The sequence below is a fragment of the Eschrichtius robustus genome, chromosome 11 (assembly GCF_028021215.1).
Source record: "Eschrichtius robustus isolate mEscRob2 chromosome 11, mEscRob2.pri, whole genome shotgun sequence".
Classification (NCBI taxonomy): Eukaryota; Metazoa; Chordata; class Mammalia; order Artiodactyla; family Eschrichtiidae; genus Eschrichtius; species Eschrichtius robustus.
This window is the reverse complement of record NC_090834.1, coordinates 4,938,728-4,962,338: the sequence shown is the minus strand read 5'-3', so window position 1 is coordinate 4,962,338 and position 23,611 is coordinate 4,938,728. Positions and strand designations below refer to the sequence as shown.

Genomic DNA, 23,611 nt, shown 5'->3' with positions numbered 1-23,611 from the left:
AGCCAGCCAGGCTTAAGAGAGAATTCTCCCAAAGTGACATTTGACATTGCCTTGTTTATTTATTTTCTTCCTGGCCAAAGGGCCAGCTCCATGTTGTGTCCCCATTAAACGGGATAACAAAATAGATTTTTGAAAAAGGTGTGTTGTCTGTGTATAGCATCCTCCTAGCTAAGCTGGATGCCCACGGAGTAGCCTCTGTAAACATTGAACCCTTTACCACAAGAAACTACTACTGGGCAACATCTTAGGAAGTGGTCAGTAGCGCTGAATCCCCAGGGCAGTCATTAAAATGATAAACTTCCCCTTTTCTGTCCTCTCCCGGTCACATTTTGGTTCATTAGCCTCTATCACAATAATTTAGAACTTTTGGCTGTTCTCCCACAAAGGTTTTTTTTCTTCCAGACGCTAAACCTTAACACCAGCCGTACCTATCTACGTATCTGCTTTTGAATGTTTAGCCAGATACTAGCTCTACTGCTCTCTCCTCCACTGAGTCCTTCTCCACTTCCAGAATTCTAAATGTCCACTGCCCCACGGCTCTGACCTTGGGCCTTTCCTCTTCTCTTTCCACGCGCCCTCCCAAGGCAGTCTCTCCCAGCCCTTGCCCTTAAATAGCCTCCATTCACTGATGTATATCTTTAACCCTGACCTCTCGCCAGCACTTCGGGCTCCTATACCCAGCTGCCTCCGTGACCTCTCTATTTGAATATCTCAAACTGCATGTGTCCAAAGCAGAACACTGGACTTTCTGTATTAAAACCAACACCCAAAATTGCTTCCTTCAAGTCTTCCCCATCTCAGGACAAAAACAACCCTTTCTCCCAAACACCACATTCATTTTAGCAGGAAATCCTTCCACTTCTACCTTCAAAACATATTCTGAATCCAATCTCTTCCCTCCCTCCTAACTGCTAACACCCACGTCTGCCCCCTACAATCTCTCCCCTGGATGACTAAGTGGTCTCCTACCTCTATTCTTACCCCTTCATGGTCCAGTCTCAACTCAGCAACCAGAGAATTTCTTTTAAAATATGAGTAAGAAGTCATTCTCTTTGCTCAAAACTCCTCAGTGCTCTGTGCTTCTAATAACACTACAATAAAATCCAAAGTCCTTTCTCCAGCCTTGAAAATCTCTTCAGCCAACACTCACCTCTCCATTCACTCTTTTCCAGCTACGTGGTCTTTAAACCAGGGAGAACCACGTCTTCCTGGCTTTTTTTTTTTTTTTTTTTTATCTTTTGGCTGAGCCGGGCGGCACGTAGGATCTTATTCCCCCACCAGGGATCGAACCCGTGCCACCTGCATTGGAACAATGGAGTCTTAACCACTGGACCACCAGGGAAGTCCCTCTTCCCGGCTTTTAAATTAACCTTCTCAACTACTTTCTAAAATAGTTCTGCCTTCTCTGTCCCCTTCCTCTGCTATTTTTTTTTAACAGCACTTATCAATGATTGTGTTTGTTTGTTTGTTTTAATTAATTTATTTATTTTTGACTGCGTTGGGTCTTCATTCCTGCGTGTGGGCTTTCTCTAGTTGTAGCAAGTGGGGGCTACTCTGTTGCGGAGCACAGGCTCTAGAGCGCAGGCTCAGTAGTTGTGGTGCACGGGCTTTGTTGCTCCGTGGCACGTGGGATGTGGGATCTTCCCGGACCAGGGCTCGAACCCGTGTCCCCTGCATTGGCAGGCGGATTCTTAACCACTGCACCACCAGGAGAGTCCCCATGATTGCGTTTTGAAATTGATTATTTATTATTTGCCTCTGTCACTAAAATGAACATCCCATAGGGCAGGACTTTGTTTATTCACCATTGTATCCATGTTGCCTAATACATGAATAAATGGTACTGTCAGAATACAGGATCTATATCCTCACTTATTTTCTGCCATTCTTTATTGCTATGGATGTATCTTTACTGCAAGTGGGAACAAGTGCAAATTATAAAATTATATCATTTGCAATTCACTGCAAATCAAATCAAAACAAATTATACTGGAAATCTAAGATTATATAAAGATTCAATGGAGAGGGGCAGTAATGAATAATCTAATTCCTATAAGGCAAAATCATAGTCTAAACTTGCAATTAGGTTTTGAAATGTAGAAGTTACATATCAAGAGGCACAGAAAATCAAAGGCAAATTAAATGAAGTGCCTTTTCACTTCCAACTGAAATAATCACCATGTTGAAAAGGAATGTGGTAAATTTAAGGAGAGGCTAGTTGTGCCTTTCATTTTTTATCTTGTCCCACTATGTAACCTTGAACAAGTCAATTAACATCTGTTTTTCCATCTGCAAAATGGGCCTACTCGATTTCTTCTTTAGTTGGGTATCATAAAAGTAGAATAATTTAATTATCATGAAAAAGTTTTGGAAGAAAGGAAATTTGGAAATTATCCATGATTATTATGTTTCCCAAACTCCTTTGTCTAATATTTTGAAATGAGGAAGAAATGAATGTATTTTTAAAATACAACTAAAGACTCATGAAAATCACTCAACATTTCTAAATTGATCAGAAAAAAACATTCTGAGGTAGCAAAGCAAGATACAGTCACCCGAGTATATCACCCACTGTCTGAGCTCTACAGAATCCATTTTATAGTCAGATGTGAACTTAGACCAGGAAGTGAAAGGAATTGCATTGAAATGTAAGCTTATGTAGAAGTATTAATTCCACTTCTTATCAAGCAAAATTATGTGGCGGCTCATGAAAGAATGAACAAAGAAGCAACTCAAACATTTCTATATATGAGATCCTTAAGGGGCAGCGAAATGTTTGGAAGGGGAATCAGGTCTCGGGGAGCTTTTGAAGCTGCATCTCTCATGCAAACATGCTGCTTTATTTAAAATGTATGTTTAATTGAGGTGACTTGGAGGAAACTAAATCTCCCATTGGTGGCTGTGACCGTGGTGAGATATCGCTACTCCTCGTGAGAAAACACACACATGCACGCACACAGTCACACACACTCACACATACACATGCATGTCACTCAAGCTCACACAATATTTCACTGTAAACACACCGCCTGCTCCAGCCCTCCCTCCGAGCTCTGCCTGAATCAGCACTCTTCTCAGCTGTGCAGTGATGCTCCCAGGCCCAAAGCCTTTTATGAGATCTAAAGAACTGAAACCAGTGTTGAGGAAGTGCATGGGAAAGTGACTTGGGAAAGCTAGAGTTCAAAGGGAGGTCATTCAACTCCAGGGCTGCTGCTTCCCCAGGGTGCTCCCTGCAATTCCCCGCCCACGATTTTGTCTTTTATGGCTTCCAGTTTCCAGAACTTAATGCATCTCAGAAGGTCTAAACCATCTGTGTTTCCCTGCTATATTCAAAATACATGTTGGCTGAGAATGTACCTATGTTTCTGAACCTTAATGCAGTCAATGCTAAGTTTCCTGGGCAACTTGAGAAGAATAATCCAATATGCCATTTTACTGTTTTTATACAACCACTTGCACTTGGCTTTGGAAGGTATTTTGTATTTAAATATGAATGATCCCTAAATACATTGGGGGTTAGGGATCATAATACATCAGACAAAACAATAAAACTACCCTATCAAAATATCATTTCCCTGTTCCCTTCTCAATTTTTTCTCTTACGGATTTCATGCTGAAAACAAACAGCATTACTCCTCAGAGTGATAAAAAAGGCCAGTCTCAAGCAAAGCTGATAACAGACTCAAACTTACCAGTTCAATCCTTCTTTCCTGAGTCATGATCTAATTTTAAAAGTATTTCTCTTTAGTTCTTGATGAATTTTAACAAAAAAGCAATGACAACCATCTTACTCATGGCAAAAAAAATACTTTGTTAAGGAGTACTACGGGGACTTCCCTGGTGGCGCCCTGGTTAAGAATCCGCCTGCCAATGCAGGGGACACAGGTTCGAGCCCTGGTCCGGGAGGACCCCACATGCCGCAGAGCAACTAAGACCGTGCGCCCCAACTACTGAGCCTGCACTCTAGAGCCCACGAGCCACAACTACTGAGCCCACGTGCTGCAACCGCTGAAGCCCACGCGCCTAGAGCCTGTGCTCCGCAACAAGAGAAGCCACTGCAATGAGAAGCCTGCACAGCACAATGAAGAGTAGCCCCCGATCAACGCAACTAGAGAGAAAGCCCACGCACAGCAACGGAGACCCAACGCAGCCCAAAACAAACAAAAAAATGAATACTGCAACAGTGATAGAGAAGGTCAAGCAGCTGAGAAAGTTATACTTTAGGTAATTCAGAGTTTTCTGTGCTTTGTGATTCACCTTTTACTACAAGATCTAAGGTATTATCAACAGGTACGAGGCACTATTAATATTGAGAGAAACTGAGGCACAGAGAGATTCAAATTCTGCCTAAAATTCAACCTCTACTTGATCTCTTATCTTTGGCCATGCCGTGCAGCATGCAGGATCTTAGTTCCCTGACCAGGGATCGAACCTGTGCCCTCTGCAGTGGAAGTGGAAGCGTGGAGTCTTAACCACTGGACCGCCAGGGGAGTCCCTGTACTTGATCTTTATTATTGCTCTTTTTTTAAATAAACAGTTGATGATGGCCAGGTCACATAAAACTGACAAAAATGTTATTGAAGCATAATGTTATCTGTACATTACAAGAGAGAGCCCAGCCAAACAGAAAAACCCCTGTGTACCCTTTTTCCTCCTCTCTCCTACCGGAGGGGAGAAGACTGGGGGGTCCTTGCCCTTGCATTCCCACCACTGCCTCTAGTAACCGTACCTGGTGCAGCTGACCATGACTCTTCCCACAAGACAGCATCAAAAACAAATCCACATTCAGGTACTGGGGTGCAAACTAAGTTCCAGTATATGTGTTAACCAAACCATTGCCATTTCACTACCCAGTCCTTTCTTGGTTTTTTGATGGGCAAGTAAACCTCAGTAAGAGCAATTTTTCCGTCCCAACCCATCCCTTAATTACTAGCCCTGCATCCAGGCTGGCTCGCATCATCCCACGCCTCCCCAAATCATTTGGTACACTTTTGGGGAGAGAAAAGACCTCCACAATGTCACCTTGATATGACAATGGTGTCCTTTTACAAGGAAAACAAAGTCAACCATCATGTTTTCCCTGAGCAGAGCAGGAAATTTTGGTCTTTCTTTTTATCAAGGGAGAAAGATATCTTCAAGGAGATGTCTAAATCTTGGAATTCTTAATTAAGTTTTCATCTGCATGGTATCATGCTGGAGGCTGCGTAAAAAAATAAGTGAACAGGGAGCCCTCTCCGTTTCTCAACGCTTAGAGTTTAAGCTGGATCCAATCAGCAAAGGCTAATCTATGGGCACACAGACGTCAAACAGCTGTGCAAACACTGGACCGATGCATAAATTAAATACAAAAGTAAATAAAGTATTTACATCAAGTAAAAGTCATGCAGCTGCTGTTATTATTCTCCGCAAAGGCTCAGGAGGGAAGGAGGTACATCAGGCTACACAGATTTTATTTTTCTGTTGGGGATCGTGTCAGCAGGAAGGAGTGGAGAGGTCACAGATGGCCGGAGAAACAAAGACAAACTGTTATGTAACTGTCGTCCGCTGATGCACAGCCTCTAAACCGGGTCTTCAGGCTGAAGTGACTCTGTTTCTCAGAAATTACTTTTATATAGCAGACTATGTATGCTTCTAGGAATTTATGTCAGGGAATCACTTTAAAGAGTCAGAGACCACCCTCATGGGGCAATAGCAGGAACCCAAGGAGGTGACCTGAACTGTCCTACCTCAAAGAATATCTTGCTCTTCTAGATGTATCTGGGGTGAAATTAAAGAAGCTACAGCAGCTTACTGCCATTGGAGACTCTGCCTGCTAGCCCGCACCGTGGAAATTTCCTGCCTTCTCTATGCAGGAACTCGGGATGCAGCACAGCTTTATTTAGCCTGAATTCCTATACTCGACACCTGGATCATGAATGGAGACATGAATGATTGATGAATTACCAAGCTGCCCGTGAATCTCTCCTTACTTGAGGAGGCAAAAGGAAGTATGGGCCTTGGTGCTTATTTTAAATAAAAATGGTATTGTTATTCAGGAACATTCTGGGGAGTGTCCTATATTTGAAAAAACAAAGATTTTTTAAAAAGATAAAACAATACAAACTCATTGTTTAAAAATTAGAATGGCAGAAAAAAACAGAGAGGACTCTCCTGGTGACATAGTGGTTAAGAATCCGCCTGCCAATGCAGGGGACACGGATTCGAGCCCTGGTCCGGGAAGATCCCACACACCGTGGAGCAACTAAGCCTGTGTGCCGCAACTACTGAGCCTGAGCTCTAGAGCCCGCGAGCCACAACTGCTGAGCCCGTGTGCCACAATTACTGAAGCCCGTGCGCCTAGAAGCCGTGCTCCACAACGAGAGAAGTCACCACAATGAGAAGCCCGCACACCGCAACAAAGAGTAGCCCCCGCTCACCGCAACTAGAGAAAGCCTGTGCACAGCAACAAAGACCGAATGCAGCCAAAAATAAATAAAATTTAAAAAAAAAGAAAAAATGGAAAAATCCGTAATTCTACAGTTCAGAGATATTCCCTATTAAGATTTTGGTACATTTCTCCTACATCTCTTTAGAAACATGTCTATATAGAAAAATTTTAACATATCATATTGAAAATAATGTGTGCAATCTTTTTTCCTTAACAAGTTTTTTCACTTTCCATGTCGATAAATATTTATCTACATTGTTTTTATATGATCATCTGTCCAAAACATACTTCCTCTAAGATTCTCTTATTGTTGGATATTTCTAGGGTTGTGATTCTTTGCTCTAAATGGCAATGGCTGATGGGTCATCTTTGATGTTAAAAGTGTGTGCACATCATGGACCCATGAGAGTCTGAAGTCTTCCCTCACCTACTAGCTGATGCCTAAGATCCCATGCTCAGTGCCTCTGCCATTGGCTTAAGGATTTTGTCTAGTTAAAAAGTGAGACTGGGGCTTCCCTGGTGGCGCAGTTGTTGAGAATCTGCTTGCCAATGCAGGGGACACGGGTTCGAGCCCTGGTCTGGGAAGATCCCACATGCCGCGGAGCAACTAGGCCCGTGAGCCACAACTACTGAGCCTGCGCGTCTGGAGCCTGTGCTCGGCAACAAGAGAGGCCGCGATAGTGAGAGGCCCGCGCACCGCGATGAAGAGTGGCCCCCGCTTTCTGCAACTAGAGAAAGCCCTGGCACAGAAACGAAGACCCAACACAGCCAAAAAATAAATAATTAAATTAATTAATTAAAAAGCCAATGTTTTAAAAAAAAAAAAAAAAGAGTGCCGGGAGAGGTGCTCCTTCAACGCTTTCCAACTTAAACCTCTCTTTGGGAATTCCTGAGAAGGGCCTCAAAGCTGGGTTCCAGGCTCAGGCCTTAGCCCCAAGTTTTGGCTGATCAAACCAGAAAAGTTCCAAAGTCCACTCAGGTTGTACTTTTTAATTGACTAAAATCCTTGAGCAGTTGGTAACACAGTTAATGCTGTTTGGTACTAATTACTACCTAAATTTAGTTTAGTATAGGAAATGCACTCAGTCCTGGCTTATTCCCTTAATACCTGATCCAGATACTCATTAATTTTATTCTCATGTTTCTTATATTGTACATTTTTTGGTTTTCTGTAAATGTACATCTATTTACCTTATAGTCTGTCTTCATTACCGCATAGTCAGTGAATTAACCTGAGACCTCACTTTTTATTTCACTTCCCAGCAGCATAACTACGATCGGCCAGCTCCAGAATTCCGGTCTGGTGCGTTCTGATCCCCACGGAGACGGTATAGTTCTTCTTATTCACGTGTCCCAATCGGTGTGTCTCTGAGGTGTGTGATCAGAATATACCGGTTACTCTGTAAAAGGCAGAGCCTAAGGAGAAGTGAAGTTTCCTGTTTCTGTGCAACTGTGTGTGTGTGTGTGTGTGTGTGTGTGTGAGAGAGAGAAGTGGCGTCCATCTCCAGAGACTGAGGGTCAGCAATGGCAAGGCCTGCCAGGTACTTAAGTGCTAATTGCTGCTGTTACTAAAGTCCTCTTTCCACCAGAGACTCACAGGGCAACCTTGGGGAAATGACTGAATGCTTCCATTCCTTCCATCTCACACCTGGACACCAAGGACAGTAAAATTTTCCGACTCCTTCCATCACAAAGGCATAAGAATGAATTCATTTACAGTTGGGGTTTTGAGATTCAATGAAGACGTTATTACTTCAGGCTCCTTTTATATCGTTTGGATTTTCACTCAACCACTGAGGAAGGACAACTTTGCTGGAGATGTTTCTTTTCTATACTGCTCTCTTGGGAAGAGTACCCAATCGCTGAAGCTTCACAATTACAAGAAGAAAGAGAAAGAGATCATCACCACCCACCCACACATAGTTGGCATTTCAAGCTTTGAGCAGTTAATAACCACCTCCTTAGGTTGGAAGCTGTCTTGCTTACAATGCTGCTTTAATTGTTCTCACACACCCTACCAAGCATACCTTCCTTCCTGAAAAGGCTCAGCACAGACCCACTTTTCGGCTTTGAAAGGCAAAAGAGTGGAATGGAGTTTAAAAGGAAATACAAAGGCTTTCATAAAATGGAGTAAGGACCAAAGGCTCTAGCTCTAGAAGGTCAGTATTTTTTTTTTTTTTTTTGAAGGTCAGTATTTTTAAGCAAATACTCCAACTGTTTTCTACTGTTGTCTGTGTCAATTCACAGAGAGTTGGGGCTTAAAGTGTGGTTTGTCTGGATTCCCTTCCTCTGACGAGGGATTGAGGACATAGTCACACCACTGCGTAGATCCACAGGAAAGAGAAGGGATGAAGGAGCCTTCCACAGAGAATTGTGAGTAATGCCAAACAGAGACAGCACGCAGATACAGAGAGGCAAGGATCACAAGCCAGCCAAGGGAGGCTGAAGAGGAAGCCAGAGACCAGAGCAAGGGGCAGAGAGACAAGAGGACCAAGCAGGGAGCAGTGCGGTCGACAGCTAAAAGGGAGTCTGTTCTGACCTTGGGACTGAGGCAGGCGGTAGATGGGCGCCCCGCCCCCCCCTCCCCCAGGGTAAGCAGTTGGAGATTCGTTCCCTGTGGACCAATACTCCAAGGGAATAGCAGGACAATCCAGAGAGGGGGCTGGGCCCTGCCCAGATAGAAGATAAGAGACCACATATTTCTCATTCCCGAAGTCAAGGAGACCTTCCCGACTAGAAAGCTCCTTGGGGGTCAAAAGGGGAGTGATGTCAACTACCCATAGGCCTCTTCGGTGGAATCCATCTTGGCTGAGAGATGCGCACGCACACAGGGGAGGACCCTGAGACGTACCAAATATGGACCCTGAACCAGGCACAGCAAGATGATTGGCCAAAGGAAACCGGGAAGAAATGCCCATATAAGTGATTTAAACTACCACGAGGGCGCGACTCTCTCTCTGAGACAGCCAGTGTGTCTATCCACACGTGCTGTACCCTTGTTTTCTCCTAATAAACACTTTACTTGTTTCACTACTTTCCGTCTTTGTGGGAATTCATTTCTGCAAAGCCGAAGGGCCAGGGCCTTGTCACTGGTCACTGGTCTAGTGGCTGGGATTCAGCGCTCTCACTGCCGCGACCTGACCTCAGTCTCTGGCCGGGAACCGAAACCCTGCTTCAAGCCGCTGCAGGCCGAGGCCACCCGAGATCAGGACCAAGGCTTCTATCAGCTGGCTCTTCTTGGCTCATGAAGGCGGGGGTCAGGGGGGACTGGGTACCAAAGGGTGAAGGGGGACAGACATGTAAGGTGTAAACCAGTTGACCTGCAGCCCCGCAGGAGGCTCTGACCTTCAAGGTTTATTGAGATGATAGCAAATACAATCGCTGATGTAGAATCAACACTTACTCTGCTCCATGCTATCCTGTGTACATTCATTAAAAATGTAGTAATTAATATTTGCAACAACAATATTAAGTAGGTATAATGATCCCTGCTTTGCAGCCCAGAGAACTGAGACAGAGGTTAAATAATTTGCCTAAGACCACGTAATACCCGGCAACACTATGGTTTAAAGTCGTATCTTCGTGTCATCAGAGCCCCGGTTCTTCTCAAACCTGAGATAATTAAAAATGCACATTCCTCTTCCCTCCCAGATATTCTGATTCAACAGTTCCAGGGTGGGGCCTGGGAGTCTGCATTTTACCGTGCATCCCGGAGGTTGTTGACATGGGGACTCCAGTCCCCACGCCTGACATACCAAAATACTACCCCACGCAGCAGCAAAGACCAGGAATAAGCAAGCATACGGGCAATAAGGGCAGAACTAAATTGGTGGAAAAAATGTAGAAGAGGTTTCACCTGATAGTCTCTGATAGCCCTGATCGTCTGCTTATTTTTTCCCAAAACACGTGTTTCCCATCATGTGGAAATAACCAAAAGTAACCAACCTGGTAACTAGAAGGATGGAGCTTCCTCATGTCCCACAGACCCTACTTCCTTGCTGCATCCTGGGTTTGGGCTGTCGACGGATCCCCCGGTGCATCCCCGGGACTGTGTTCAAAGCCCTGCAGGCGGCAACGTTAGGCACAATCACTGCTCAGATGTGAAAAATCCCATTTCATTGGTTCTAACCAGAGTAGAAAGCTCTCAGCTACTCCAAAGACAGCTTTTAAACAAAGGGACTGCTTCTCACAATTACCCACCAAACAAAGCACATGGATAAAAACCACTGCTAGTTTTCCCAACATCATTATCATGCACGAACCGGCATTTCTCTTACTTTGGTTAAACTCTTGAATTCCTGAATCAAGCTGGGGCGGGGAGGGGGGAGAAATCCATCTTGTTCACGATGTTTCTCATCTCCCAGGGTCACATTGAGGCCTGTGACTTTATTTTTACCTAGATTTCCTTAAAGAGGTTGGGAGACTGGATTCCAGTGAAACCACGGGAGGCTGTAACTAATTTCTTTGCAATTTTCATCTCTTCTCCAAGTAAGAGGAAAGGGGCCATTTGAATAACTCGTAATCTACATCAGCTGGAAATGTTCTTGATGGTTTGTTTATTTCGTCTCAAAATCTCCTAAGTCTTTTCTCTCTCCTTTCTTAGCTGCCCTTCCACTCCTGTGTGTCTGTACTAGCCTTTGTGGCCTCCACTGCAGGCCGAGGGCCAAGGCAAAAACAGATTCTTTTCATCTATTCAAGTGTGATCTGGGCCAGACAAGCCTGCTCCACAGGCCAAAAGCACAGGAAAGTATTCTGTATTCAGCTTTCAGCTCCGCAGAGTCTATAGCAGGGGCCCTGCCCTTGGCAAGGCCACAGCGGTGACAAGGACCATTTGGCAGACGTGGGAAAGCTGTTTGTTTGGCCCCTTCCCTTCACCTGGATGGGGTACCCTGGTAGAAAGAGCAGCAGGAATGGTGCATCCTGTTCCAACCACTTTCTCTAAGTGCACATCCAACTTTAAAAACACAGAAATAAAAAACCTTATTTTACCTCCAAAAGCAGCAATTTTTTTTTTTTTTTTGAGATGGCAGGTAAATTTAGAGAGCGTTACAGCTGCTTATATGGAGTTGATTAATATAACAATAATAAAGCTGGTATGTTAGCACTTGAGTATCAGCAGAGCTCCCGACCTGTCTTCAATACACAGAGGAGTCAATGTTTGAGGTACGATTAATAGGAGAAGAGAACTAAGTGAAAATAGAGATTGAGCTATTTAAGGAGACCTTTCCTTTGTGTCAGTTTACTAAAAACACGCTCTTTCTCTAGTGCCTTCAAAAACTGCACCTCAAACCAAGTATGATAATGTTATGCAAAACAAGGGTGCCCACTCTTCCATTTATTATTCAACAGTGTTCTAAATGTACTTTATGAAAATAAGAATTACAAATATTGGCAAGGGAGCAGCAAAATTATCATGATTTGATTATAATATTATAGTATATCTAAAAAAACTTTAAAAAACTATTAGAAATAATATAAGAATTCAGTAAGATGGGAGGTTACCAATAAATACACACACACTTTATTTTTATTATGGATATTATTTTATTTTATTGAGATATAATTGACATAAAACATATTAGTTCCAGATGTACAAAATAATGATCTGATATTTATATATATTGTGAAATGTTGACCACAATGAGTCTAGTTAATACCTATCAATCACCATACATAGTTGCAATTTTTTTTTTTTTTGGTGTGTGATGAGAAACTTTTTGTCTTTTAATTGCCATATTTAGACTATTTACATGATCAGGTGGCTTAAAAAACCTTTTTATTGCAAACTATAGCTCACTTTCAGTAAAGTAAGGCATCATTATAGAACATACCCTGCACATACACTTTCTTTTATTCCAAAAATTAACCAGTTAGAAAATAAAAATGGAAACAACTCCCATTAACAACAAAAACATAAATTACCCAAGAATAAACTGAATAAAAAATGTGTAGTACCTAAATGAAGAAAACTAAGCGAAGTAAAAAAAAGACTAGTTCTTGGATAGTAAATCTCCATACTGTAAGGATGTCAATTCACCCCAAAAGCATCTATAAATGAAATGAATTCCAATCAAAAGCTCAACAAGATATTTTTGGAGGGATACTAGGAAAACAAATTATCCTCTGTTAAAGGATAATTTTCAAAAAGGTAACAGCATAATCATCCAGCAAATACAAAATGAACACATGTCAAAGATCATTAATGAGTTAATCAGTAAGATGTTATGATTGATTCAGAGAGTATTTGAAAAATTCAGTATATATAATCAATTTAACAAAGAAATGTTAGGATAAGGTTGCCAAGTTTTTGGGGGTTTTTTATGAGATTTTTAAAAAAATATTTATTTATTTGGTTGCACCAGGTCTTAGTTGCGGCAGGCAGGCTCCTTAGTTGTGGCATGCATGTGGGATCTAGTTCCCTGACCAGGGATCAAACACTGGTTCGGGCCCCCTGCATTGGGAGCGCAGTCTTACCCACTGCACCACCAGGGAAGTCCCAAGGTTGCCAAGTCTGATTTTTTTTCTTTTTAAACTGATTAATTCCCAACAGGCTGTAAATCTTAGAGATGATCTGTTTCACAAGACAGAAATTATTTGTATCTCCACCAGACAAAAATTTAGAATTTAGCAAGTAATTTCACTAAGTCTGGGGCCTTAATCAACAGTAAACAATAAACTAAGTACATTTCTCTACAGTCCTAAAGTGATATGCCGTTAAAAAGGTGTGCTGCTCACCTTTGTCTTATTTCCAGGATTTGGATGATTTTTCTGAGAATTCTAAAGGTCATCGAAAGAATAATCTTAAAAGTAACTAGGTAAGTTTTGAAAAATAAAATAAACAAAACAAAAACAAGGGAAGGGCAATTTTCCGTACCTATTAAAATAATAAAAAGATTTCTAAAAGATAATAATAATAGGTAATAATACCTATAATAAACAGGAGGAGAGTGCCTTACCTTGGTGGGATTAGAGAGAATCTGACATCCATTTTCACCACCCGTCCCTGCTTTGAAATTTGGGCAATAAATACTTACTTGTTCCCACCTGTGTCTCTGTCTCTCTCTGTCTCTCTGTCTCTCTCAGACCTGCTTCCATCAAGCAAGCTGACTCCCCCGCTGCCGCTCCCCCCTACATCCAGCCCCACCGCTTCCAATCTAGCCATCACCAAAGTCCTAATAATATTGTGCTTAAACTCCTGTGTAACCCAATCCTTTGTTTTTATACACTATTGGCCAGACCCTGAAGGTGGAGATGTGTGAACAACTTTATTACAGTGATCATGACGTTTGTAGTAGTCCTTCACACCCAAGTGAGACTGTTATTTGGGGCACTATTTTGGCATTTTGGGCGAAGTCTTTTCTTAGATTTTGAGACCCATAGCAAATTCCTTTCTATTTCCCAGTGTTCTTCGGGGTAAATTCATATACATCATTGATATCCAAAGCTGGAGTATCTCCTTTTTTTTTTTTTTCCTTCATTACTCTCTTAATAAGTCCTTTGGTCCAATGATGTACTGGAAGAACGTGGAAGTAAATGAATCAAGAGATCTGAGATTTCATCCAGAATCTGCCTGGATGTATTTTCTCATTTGTGAAAATGAAGATGATTGGACTCTTCAGAGTACTTCCTGCTCTGGTTCTATGGCTACAGTGCTTCAGTCATATGCTCTCCCGTGGTCTGAGTGTTGCCAAGGAAGGCACACCACACTTAAGTCTCAAAAGCTCTCCTTTCTCCTGTACCTCTTAAACTAGTTTAACATTGGCAGTGTCGCTATTGGGGGTTAGGTTAGAGACACCAGTCGCCCACTCCCTCCCTGGGGTTCTTGCCAGTAGAATAAAAATCAAAGGGTCGTCTGAATGGGGGTCAAAGCCCTCTAGTAATAGCTATACAAAGAACTTATCTAATTTTTATTTAGACCAGGGTTGGTTTCTGACTGACCCAGAATCCTAGGCTAACCCGCTATTTCCTTACTAATTTAGTTAATCTCGTCTAAAAGATAATTCCCAAATCTCTATCTAGCAGTCTTTCCTCTCAGAATACCACTTCGACATTCAGGAAGCTGAACATTCTTGGTAACAATGTGTGGTTGTAATACACAGAGATACAGGATTATTTTCCCTAATTATAACAGGTCAGAGCTTTCCTCTTGGTCATGTGGTATCTTCTTCAGGAAAAAAACAAAGACTGTATCACTAACTTGCCCAAATCTCTGTGGAAAGTGAGAAGTTTAATCACTCCAATGCTTTGCCTGTGAGTCTGAAACTATTCAGACGACTGACTGAAATTTTCATGTTTCACTCAAGTGTTCTGTGCAGGTAGACAGAGCTGGACTGACTCGGTTTAGAACTGACCATCTAGACAGCACTCCTGCCACTGTGGGAAAAGAGACCGAAGAACGATTTAAGATTTATATGTATCTCGGGCTTCCCTGGTGGCGCAGTGGTTGAGAATCTGCCTGCCAAAGCAGGGAACACGGGTTCGAGCCCTGGTCTGGGAAGATCCCACATGCCGCGGAGCGACTAGGCCCGTGAGCCACAACCACTGAGCCTGCGCGTCTGCAGCCTGTGCTCCGCAACAAGAGAGGCCGCGATAGTGAGAGGCCCGCGCACCGCGATGAAGAGTGGCCCCCGCTTGCCGCAACTAGAGAAAGCCCTCGCACAGAAACGAAGACCCAACACAGCCATAAATAAATAAATAAATAAATAAGTAAATAAATAAAATTAAAAAAAAAAAAGATTTATATGTATCTTGACGATTCGAACGGAAATGTTAAATATTCAGCCTATCTACCCTGCAGTCCCTACTTGATTTAAAGCATAAATTAATACCACCGGATTAACTAGCAGCAAATATCTCATCTGGAGATATATTAGGATGTACCCATGGAAATAAGGCAATACTTATCTGTAGCAAATAACATATTTATCTTTGGTATCTTGTTTGAAGGCTATTAATTGTTCCTAAAAACCTGCAAAATATTTTCAAACATTTCAATTAGGTAATAGAAGTTTGACTCCACATATTTTAATTCCTGTTTGTGGATTTTTTTTAATATAATTCTGGTATTTTATAACAATCCTTTTTCCCTTGTAAAGACTTTTTATCAAGCATCTAAATTGTTTTACTATTTTAAAAAATAACATACCACACAGTGGTGATTGTATTAAAATTTACAATACTAAAAAAGTCAAGAATTAGAATAGGAATTACATTGCGCTTATAAAGCAGAGTCCCAGCATAAAGCCTGAACTACACTCCTTGCAGATTCAGGCCTGTCTGGGCTTTCTGATGACCAGCAACACAGGCGGTTCAGGGATCTACATGGCAAGGGGACTGAGGAGCTTAATTCAAAGAAACAGATCTAGAAATTGTGAAGATGGCAGCCAGCCCTATTCTGACAACCCTGTATCATTTAGAGTTCTTTCAAGTGCCAGTAACAGAATATACCCGAAAGTGGCAAAAACAATTAACCAGATGTTCAAAGGCAGTTCGTGTCCAGGATCGGTGGCGTGACTTGGAGAGAGGTCAAGGGCCTGAGTGTGTCCCATCCAGGTCTTCGCTCCCCTCGCAGAGTCACTGATCACAAGATGACTCAGCATTTCTAAGCAACATATCCAGTGAAGAGGAAGGGACCTTTGTTTTCACGGGTCCCTTTCTGTGAGAGAAGCTTCCCAGTTGCCTTCCCTTCTGGATCTCCTTGGACAGAAGCAGGCCACATGCTCTTCCCCCCACCGCAAGAAACTAAAATGCTTTATCCTTGCAGGAATTCTCTACCAGCAAGGAAGAGCCTGCCGAAAACGCCTAAACCACTGGGTGACATCCCATATCACCTACAGAAGGTTCATGAGATGGAAGAAAGAGGCAGAGCGCACAGCATGGTATGTGGACACTAAGGGTCTGACCTGGAGAACCTTTGGGCTCTCCAAAAACACCAGATTTTTTTCCTACCAAGCTGCCTTTGAACCAGGGCAAGATTCCTCCAGAGAAGAGGTTTGTCAAAGACAAATGACAATCAGGATTTGAGTTTGACAGTGTGTAATAGATAACACCACAAAAACCAGTGGTTGAACAAATTAGAAGTTTTATTTTTTTCTTACGTTACAAAGCACCTGGAGGAACAGAGTGCAGGGTGGGTATGGTAGCTCCACGACGGCATCAGAGACCCAGCTTCCTTTTATCTTTCTTTTAAGCCATCCTTAGCGTATGTTGTCTGCATCTTCATGACACCCAAGTGGCACCTGCTCTACCCTCTTCCCCAGGCATCATGACCACAGTCTAAGAGGAATAAGAAGAAAGGACGAGGGGCAATGGTGAGTACCCCTGAGTTATTTCTCTTTAAGGAACATCACTGAAAGTCTTATGCAGTAACTTTGGCTTTCATTTTAATGGCAATAACCGTCACATAAAACTCCAGCTGCCAAACAGATTGAGAAATGTACTTTTACAGTGAGATTCATGCCATCCTGAATAACGTCAAAATTCCGATTGTAAGAAAGAAGAAAGTCAATTTTGGCCTAGTAACTAGAAATTTTTGTTACAAAAAGTGGAGGTTTTTTGTGAAAACTAAGCATGGAAAACAGTATAGTGAATCAGTGGTGGGAAAGGGTATTTTTCCCAATTCATTTAATTTCGGTGGGTGGATTATGGGAAAGAGATAGAAAGAGATCATTTTCTGCTAGGAACCGTGTTTGCTCAGGAAATGAGCAGGAGGTTGTTGAAGGCTCAGTGAGGACAGCACCATGGGGACCAGGCCGAAGCTCAGCAGCGAGTTCCGCAGACACACCTGGGACTTACCTCACACTTTTTAACTACACAAACTCTGAGTCAATACGGATATGGGTAACCAGTGAGAGGAATTTTGCAAGGCCCCCAGGATGTATACTTTGCAGATATAAGGCTTGTTCTATGTTTCTTCTGCTAGTGAAATTTTTCTGTAATCCTATGGAGGATTGACTTGAGGGGGTGGATGAGATGGCCTGGGAATATCTGATTTTCCCACAGGTGCTGGGAGAGTATAAGTCAAATGCAGTAAAGAAACTAATGATGGGGCTGACCAGATAGGACACGTTTAATTTGCCCAGTCTCTCTTTTGGAAACAACATAGAACATAAAAGAGAGTTACACTGAATATAAACAAATCCCCCAAATGAGAGAGATACAGTCAAAATGAGAAGAGACACATGTAGGCTAGAATCATTAGACAGGGCTTCATGGAGGAACTAGGTCTTCAACTGGACCTCACAAAAGTAGGAAGAATTTGGATTCTGAGAGCAGAGAATGAGGAGGACACTCTGTTGATGTGTGGTGAAAACTCTGAGAAAAAGGGAAAAAGCTGTTCAGGGAGAAGGTTCAGAGAGAAAATTTCTTCCAGCAGGTTCTGGGGCACTGGGGAGGACAGGAGGATGGGAGAGGTAAATCAGTGGGGGGAGGGGACCAGGGGGGCCCTAACTCACCCAACTCCCCTCACCTCTCTTTTGCTAAGACTTCCAGGTAATTGTCCAAACATACAAAGACTTAAGAAAATCAGAAACCAATTCAAATAAAACTTTGATGGATAATATCACAGTATGCATTGGTGGTAGGAGTATAAACAGGTACAGTCACTTGGAAAGCCATCTGGCGGTACTTAGTAAAGTGTGGTTTACATATGTGCTGTGACACATCACTTCTACATATATAGATATGAGATATATATATGATTTATACATATAAAATTCCCCTAGTGTCCATAACTAGGGGGCTGGATACATAAAATGCTAAGAATGTATCCTATGGAATAACATGCTGCAGATTGAAGCACTGAACTAGATATACAGTTAGTGACATGGTTGGATATTAAAAACATAGTTTTGAATTCAAAAAAAATGTTTTTTCATTTGGCCTTGGTGTGGCATGCGGGATCTTAATTCCCTGACCAGGAATTGAACCCGTGCCCCCTGCAGTGGAAATGCGGAGTCCTAACCACTGGACCGCTAGGGAATTCCCTTGAATTCAAAAATTAAGGAGGAAAATGAGATGTAAGCGCAATTAGACACATAAGTCAATTAAAAACACATACATACAAAACACTACATTATTTACAAGAATTCATGGAGGAAGGGAATAAAAATAGAGACTGGGGATGAAGGGAAGAAATTCATCCATCAATGAAGAGCAGAGCCTCCATACAATGGTGTGTGCTAGGAACTCGCCCCTTAACCCACAGTTGGCCCTTACCTCTCCTCCCTCTGGGGGAAGGAGACACTCTTAGACCTCCAAGAATTTTTAAATGTATGATTAGCACTAGAACATATAATTCTCTCAGGCATAAAATTGGGATAATAGTAAGAAGAATCTCACTGGGTTGTCAGGAAAATTAATGGAGATCAAATCTTAGATGCCTAAAAGGAGCCATGCCCAGCTGTTAGGTGTTTAACTAATACTCACTAAGTGGCAAAGAGTCTCACTCTGAACTTTATACCAATCTCACAGGGCGTGCGTTCAATTCCTGCCTCAGCAAAACGATAAAGTGTTACGTCAGAGGCTTTCAGAGTCAAGCATAAATAGTCGAAACCGGTCGGGGTACATTAGATCCTCAAGTGCAAGGGCACACGGCCCTGCTCCACAGAGAAAATAATACGACTGTTGATGGAGGTTTAGGGAAGCTCGTGACCACCAATGTTCTCCCATACAGTCAGTCTTAGCCCAGTGCACTGCCCCTGTCTGACCATTACTCACCATAGCCGGCAGTCCTGCCAATTCAGTGATTACCAGGCAGCAGGAGCTGAGTGGGGAAGGGAAGGTGAAGGCCAGCTGACGCTGCAGGGGGGGAGAAGACCGGCCAAAGTACAGTGACCGAAGCTGGCATTTGGTCAGAGGATGGGGATTTTGCTGGTGTTTGGTCAAAGGTCTGGCAGTGTACCCTTAGGTCTTTGGGGCACAATGTGTAATCTGAAAAAGTAATTTAGAGCAGTCTATTATTGGGGATAATGCATTGTTCGTAGCCACATTTACAAAGATTAGAGGTCTGAGAAGCATTACAGTGTTCCCTCTATTACGAATCCAGAGCAGTTCAGAATATAATCCAAGGCCACTTGAAATTGAAGTGAAGTGTGACCAAAATATTCTCTGTTACAAAACTGGCTGTCCATACAAGAGGAAAGCGCTTTACCTTTCCACCCAATGAAGGAACTTTTTAGATATCCTATTTATCCTGCTACAGTACATCATTCACAGAACCTATAAATCGTCTACTCCTCGGACTCAAAAAGGTGGGACATCCTAAAAAACTCAATCAACTAAAGGAATTCCCACCTGCCTGCTACAGATGAAATCAGACTAAACTCTAGGACTCCGTCTGATGATCCTTCAAGAGCACTGCCAGACCTAAGTTATCTAGTATGTGAACAGGGAACAAATTTAGAGTTTCAAGGAACCTTAGAGATCTCCCAGTCCAATTTCTTCTTTGTAGAAGTTGTGTTTCAGAGAGGATAACTTGCCCAATGTCAAGCAGCTGGCTCATTTCTATTCAACATATGTTTATTGAATACCTACTATGTTCCAGGCATCCTAGTAAATACTAGGAATTCAGGTAGCATGAATCATTACAAAACATGGCATACTAGTGAAGCATGTACACTAGAGCCAGACTCACAGTAAAGCACTGAATGTGCGTTTATCTTAGCTTCACTGCTTACTAGCTGTGTGACCTTGGGCACACTTAACCTCTCTATGCTTCAGTTTCATTATCTGTGAAATAAGGTAATAATGAGACTATAACTCATGGGATTGCTGTATGACTTGAAAGAATCAATATACTTAATGCACACAGAACAGAACAGTGGCTGGCACATAGTAAGTGCTCTGTAAGTATTTGTCAATTAAAACACCAGGTTTCTGCTCTGTAGAAGCTCTCCATCCTTTGTTTAGACAGATAGCCTAGCACACTGGGGGAGCGCTAGGCTAGCCATCCTAATTGGTGTTATATGTGGCTTGAGGGCACAGACTCATCTAATTGACTAGTGAGTCCCCCCACCCGGTGCCAAGTACCGCTCCTGGCATGTGATAGACTTCTCAGTATTTGCCGAATGGATGAATGAATGGATCCCAAAATTAAAGAGTTAGGGAACAAGCATCATGGGAAGCAAATAAATATTTGAGTGGTACCTTAAACGATGAGAAAGAAGAGCAGCATTTCTTCATGTAGAGAAGGGACAAGAGATTCTAGACAGTTGAAGCAGCAGGAGCAAAGTCACTGGGTTGTCAAGGCGACTAGCTTTCTTCCTCTCTCCATATAGCCTACTCTTCTCACTTCCTTTACCCAAGGGATTTGGGAATTGGATCTGGCTGTGCCATGGAATCTGCAGCTCTCAGCTCCTGATGGATTATATAGCCCCATTCTGATGAAACCAGGTGCTAATGAAGATGCTCAAGGGATATCTGTTGTTCTTTCCTCTAACACATGTTCGTTCAGAGGGAGCTGGCCGATTTCAGAAATCCAGCAGGGATTCAAGTACTGAATGTGTATTTACTTAGCCCATCTGTTCATGGCGAGAGTTTGATTACATTTGACTGTTAATGTAATTGATATTTTCCTTGAGTTTGATCCTCCTCCACGAAGGACTAGTTTTATAGTTACTTTCCATTAAACTACCTATAATTAAATAATTTACTTGAAACATTTTGACATTTATTAATCATCTGGTGGTTCTCATGGCAGAGATATCTGATTGTCCCCCAATATCCAATATCCATTCTCTCCTTCTTCTATAGCAATAACATCCTTTTTTTTTTGGACGCGCTGTGCGGCTTGTGGGATCTTAGCTCCCCGACCAGGGATTGAACCCGGGCCCTCCGCAGTAAAAGCACAGAATCCTAACCACTGGACCTCCAGGGAACTCCCAGCAATAGCATTCTTGATTTTTATCTGGGCACATGAACTCTGAGGATAAAGACTATATTTCCCAGCTTCTCACGCATCCATAGGTGGCCAAGTGACTAAGCAGACATGATATGTTCAATTTCCAAAAAAAGTGCATTTTAAAAGAATGACATTTTCTTCTCCTTTTTTTCATATCCTCCCCTCTGGATGGAATGTCGATGTAATGGCTAGAGTTAAAGCAACCATGTGAACCTTGTGAGGTGACTTTGGGAGTGGAAGAAAATGTTTAAGAGAGCAAGTAGAAGAAGTCTGGGTTTTGATACTCCATGGAGTACTGTATCAGAGTGCCTACCTCCAGACTTTTCCTTTTTTATTTTAAAACTTTTCCTTTTGGCTACGCCACGCGGCATGCGGGATCTTAGTTCCCTGACCAGGGATCGAACCCTCACCCTCTGCAGTGGAAGCGTGAAGCCTTCCCACTGCCAGGGAAGTCCCCAGACGTTTATATAAGAGTGACATCAACTTCTGCTCACTTAAGCTACTGTTAGTTTTGAGTTTGTTGTGGCTTTTTTTCTTGCAGCCACACCTAACCCTAACTTAAAATCTTCCTCTTGCTACCCATCCTGACATCTCCTTTGTCCCCTCCAAGTCATTTGTTACTACTCAGAGAATAAAAACTAAGATTTCCCAAGCAAATAAGAATAATAATGACAATAATAATCATCAAAGGGATAAATACGTTGCAAAAACTTTGCTTCTTCCTTCCCCATCCGAAAATATCACTTTGTGAATTTCACGGCCACTTTAGTTATTTTTGGAAGGTCTCATTTGCATTCTATATATGTAGATGATTAAGAGTCATTCTGTGAGTGGGAAGGGATAAAATACGTGGAAAAGGAGCAGCAATGTTACTGAAAGCAGTTTAGGCAGAGGAAGATAAGACTCCAGCAGTATATAAATTATGATACAGCCATAATGCAAGGCTACCCAATGATTACAGAGTGTGTTCTAGAATCACATGTATTGCTTTGGGGAAATCTGCAGGATATTTTGTCAAGTGAAAAAGTAGATTCCAGGAGTGGGGAGGCGCGGCGGGGAAGCCCGCGGCGCCCTCCTCCAGGGGGCCCGGCCCCGCCGCCGGGCGTCTGGGCGTCCCCGCGAGTCCGAGCCGGAGCCGAGTCCGAGCGCGAGCGGGAGCCGCCCGCCCTGGACCACAGGCCCCGACTGCAGGAGCGGCCGCCCGCCTACCACCCGGAGGCCGGCCAGGGCGACTTCGCGTGCGGCCCGCACGGCTACGGCGCCCTCCCCCGACCTCGTCACAGGGTTACCCCACCACCACCCCAGGGTCTGCAACATCCACAGTGGAAATGTCAGCCGGCACCGTGCCGGTTCCATCGTTGTCGTTGGAGGCTGCCCTGTCTGCAGGGTCGGGGCTCCGGAGGACTCCTTCATCTTCCTGGGCATCTTCCTGGCCGTCGTCTTGTGCCCCTTTGGGTTCATCTGCTGTTTCGCCTTGAGGAAGCGAAGATGGCCCAACTGTGGAGCAAACTTTACTTAAAGGGAACAGCACACCTGGCTCTCCCACACCCAGCTCTCTTTTTCTAATGTAAATGTCGTGAACAATAGCTATATGGGATTCAGCTTCAGGACTGTTTTGTAAAGTGAGGTGGGCGGGCTGGGCGCTGCCAGGAGGAGCTGAGGACACAGGGGGCGGGAGTGCGGACGCGCCCGGCACTGCTCCCAGGTTAACGACAGCTCAGTAAGGCACTGCTTTTATTTTTCACAGTCTTCAATTTGAGAAAGGTGAGAAATAGTGTTTTAAATAAATGAGATCCATACCATTGTCAAAAAAAAAAAAAAAAAAAAAAGTAGATTCCAGGATAATAAATAAATACATATTTATACAGACTTAGAAAAAACAGGAACTACGGACACCAAAATGTTACCAGTATTTATCTCTGGCTAGTAGGATTATAGATGATTTTTATTTTCTTCTATTCTGTTTATTTGTATTTGCTAATTTTCAATGATCAACACATATGATTTATATACATTTTAAGTTGTTTAAAAAGCAATTCTTGGGACTTCCCTGGTGGTCCAGTGGTTAAGACTCCACGCTTCCCATGCAGGGGACATGGATTCGGTCCCTGGTTGGGGAACTAAGATCCCACATGCTGCTTGGCAGAAAAATAAAGGCAATTCTTAGGTGGTGGCAGGAATAAACCTCCACACTTGCATAGGTCAGAGAGATGTCAAGTTATGCTGTGATGACAAACAAAGCCCTAAAATCTCAGTGCCTTAACACACCAGAGGTGGATATCTTA

The 23,611-nt window shown here is 42.9% G+C and overlaps 1 pseudogene; it reads left to right on the top strand.

The window, feature by feature from the left end:
• The first annotated feature begins 22,262 nt into the window (after nucleotides 1–22,262).
• On the top strand, nucleotides 22,263–22,845 carry LOC137771421 (membrane protein BRI3 pseudogene; annotated as a pseudogene).
• The last annotated feature ends 766 nt before the right edge of the window (nucleotides 22,846–23,611 follow it).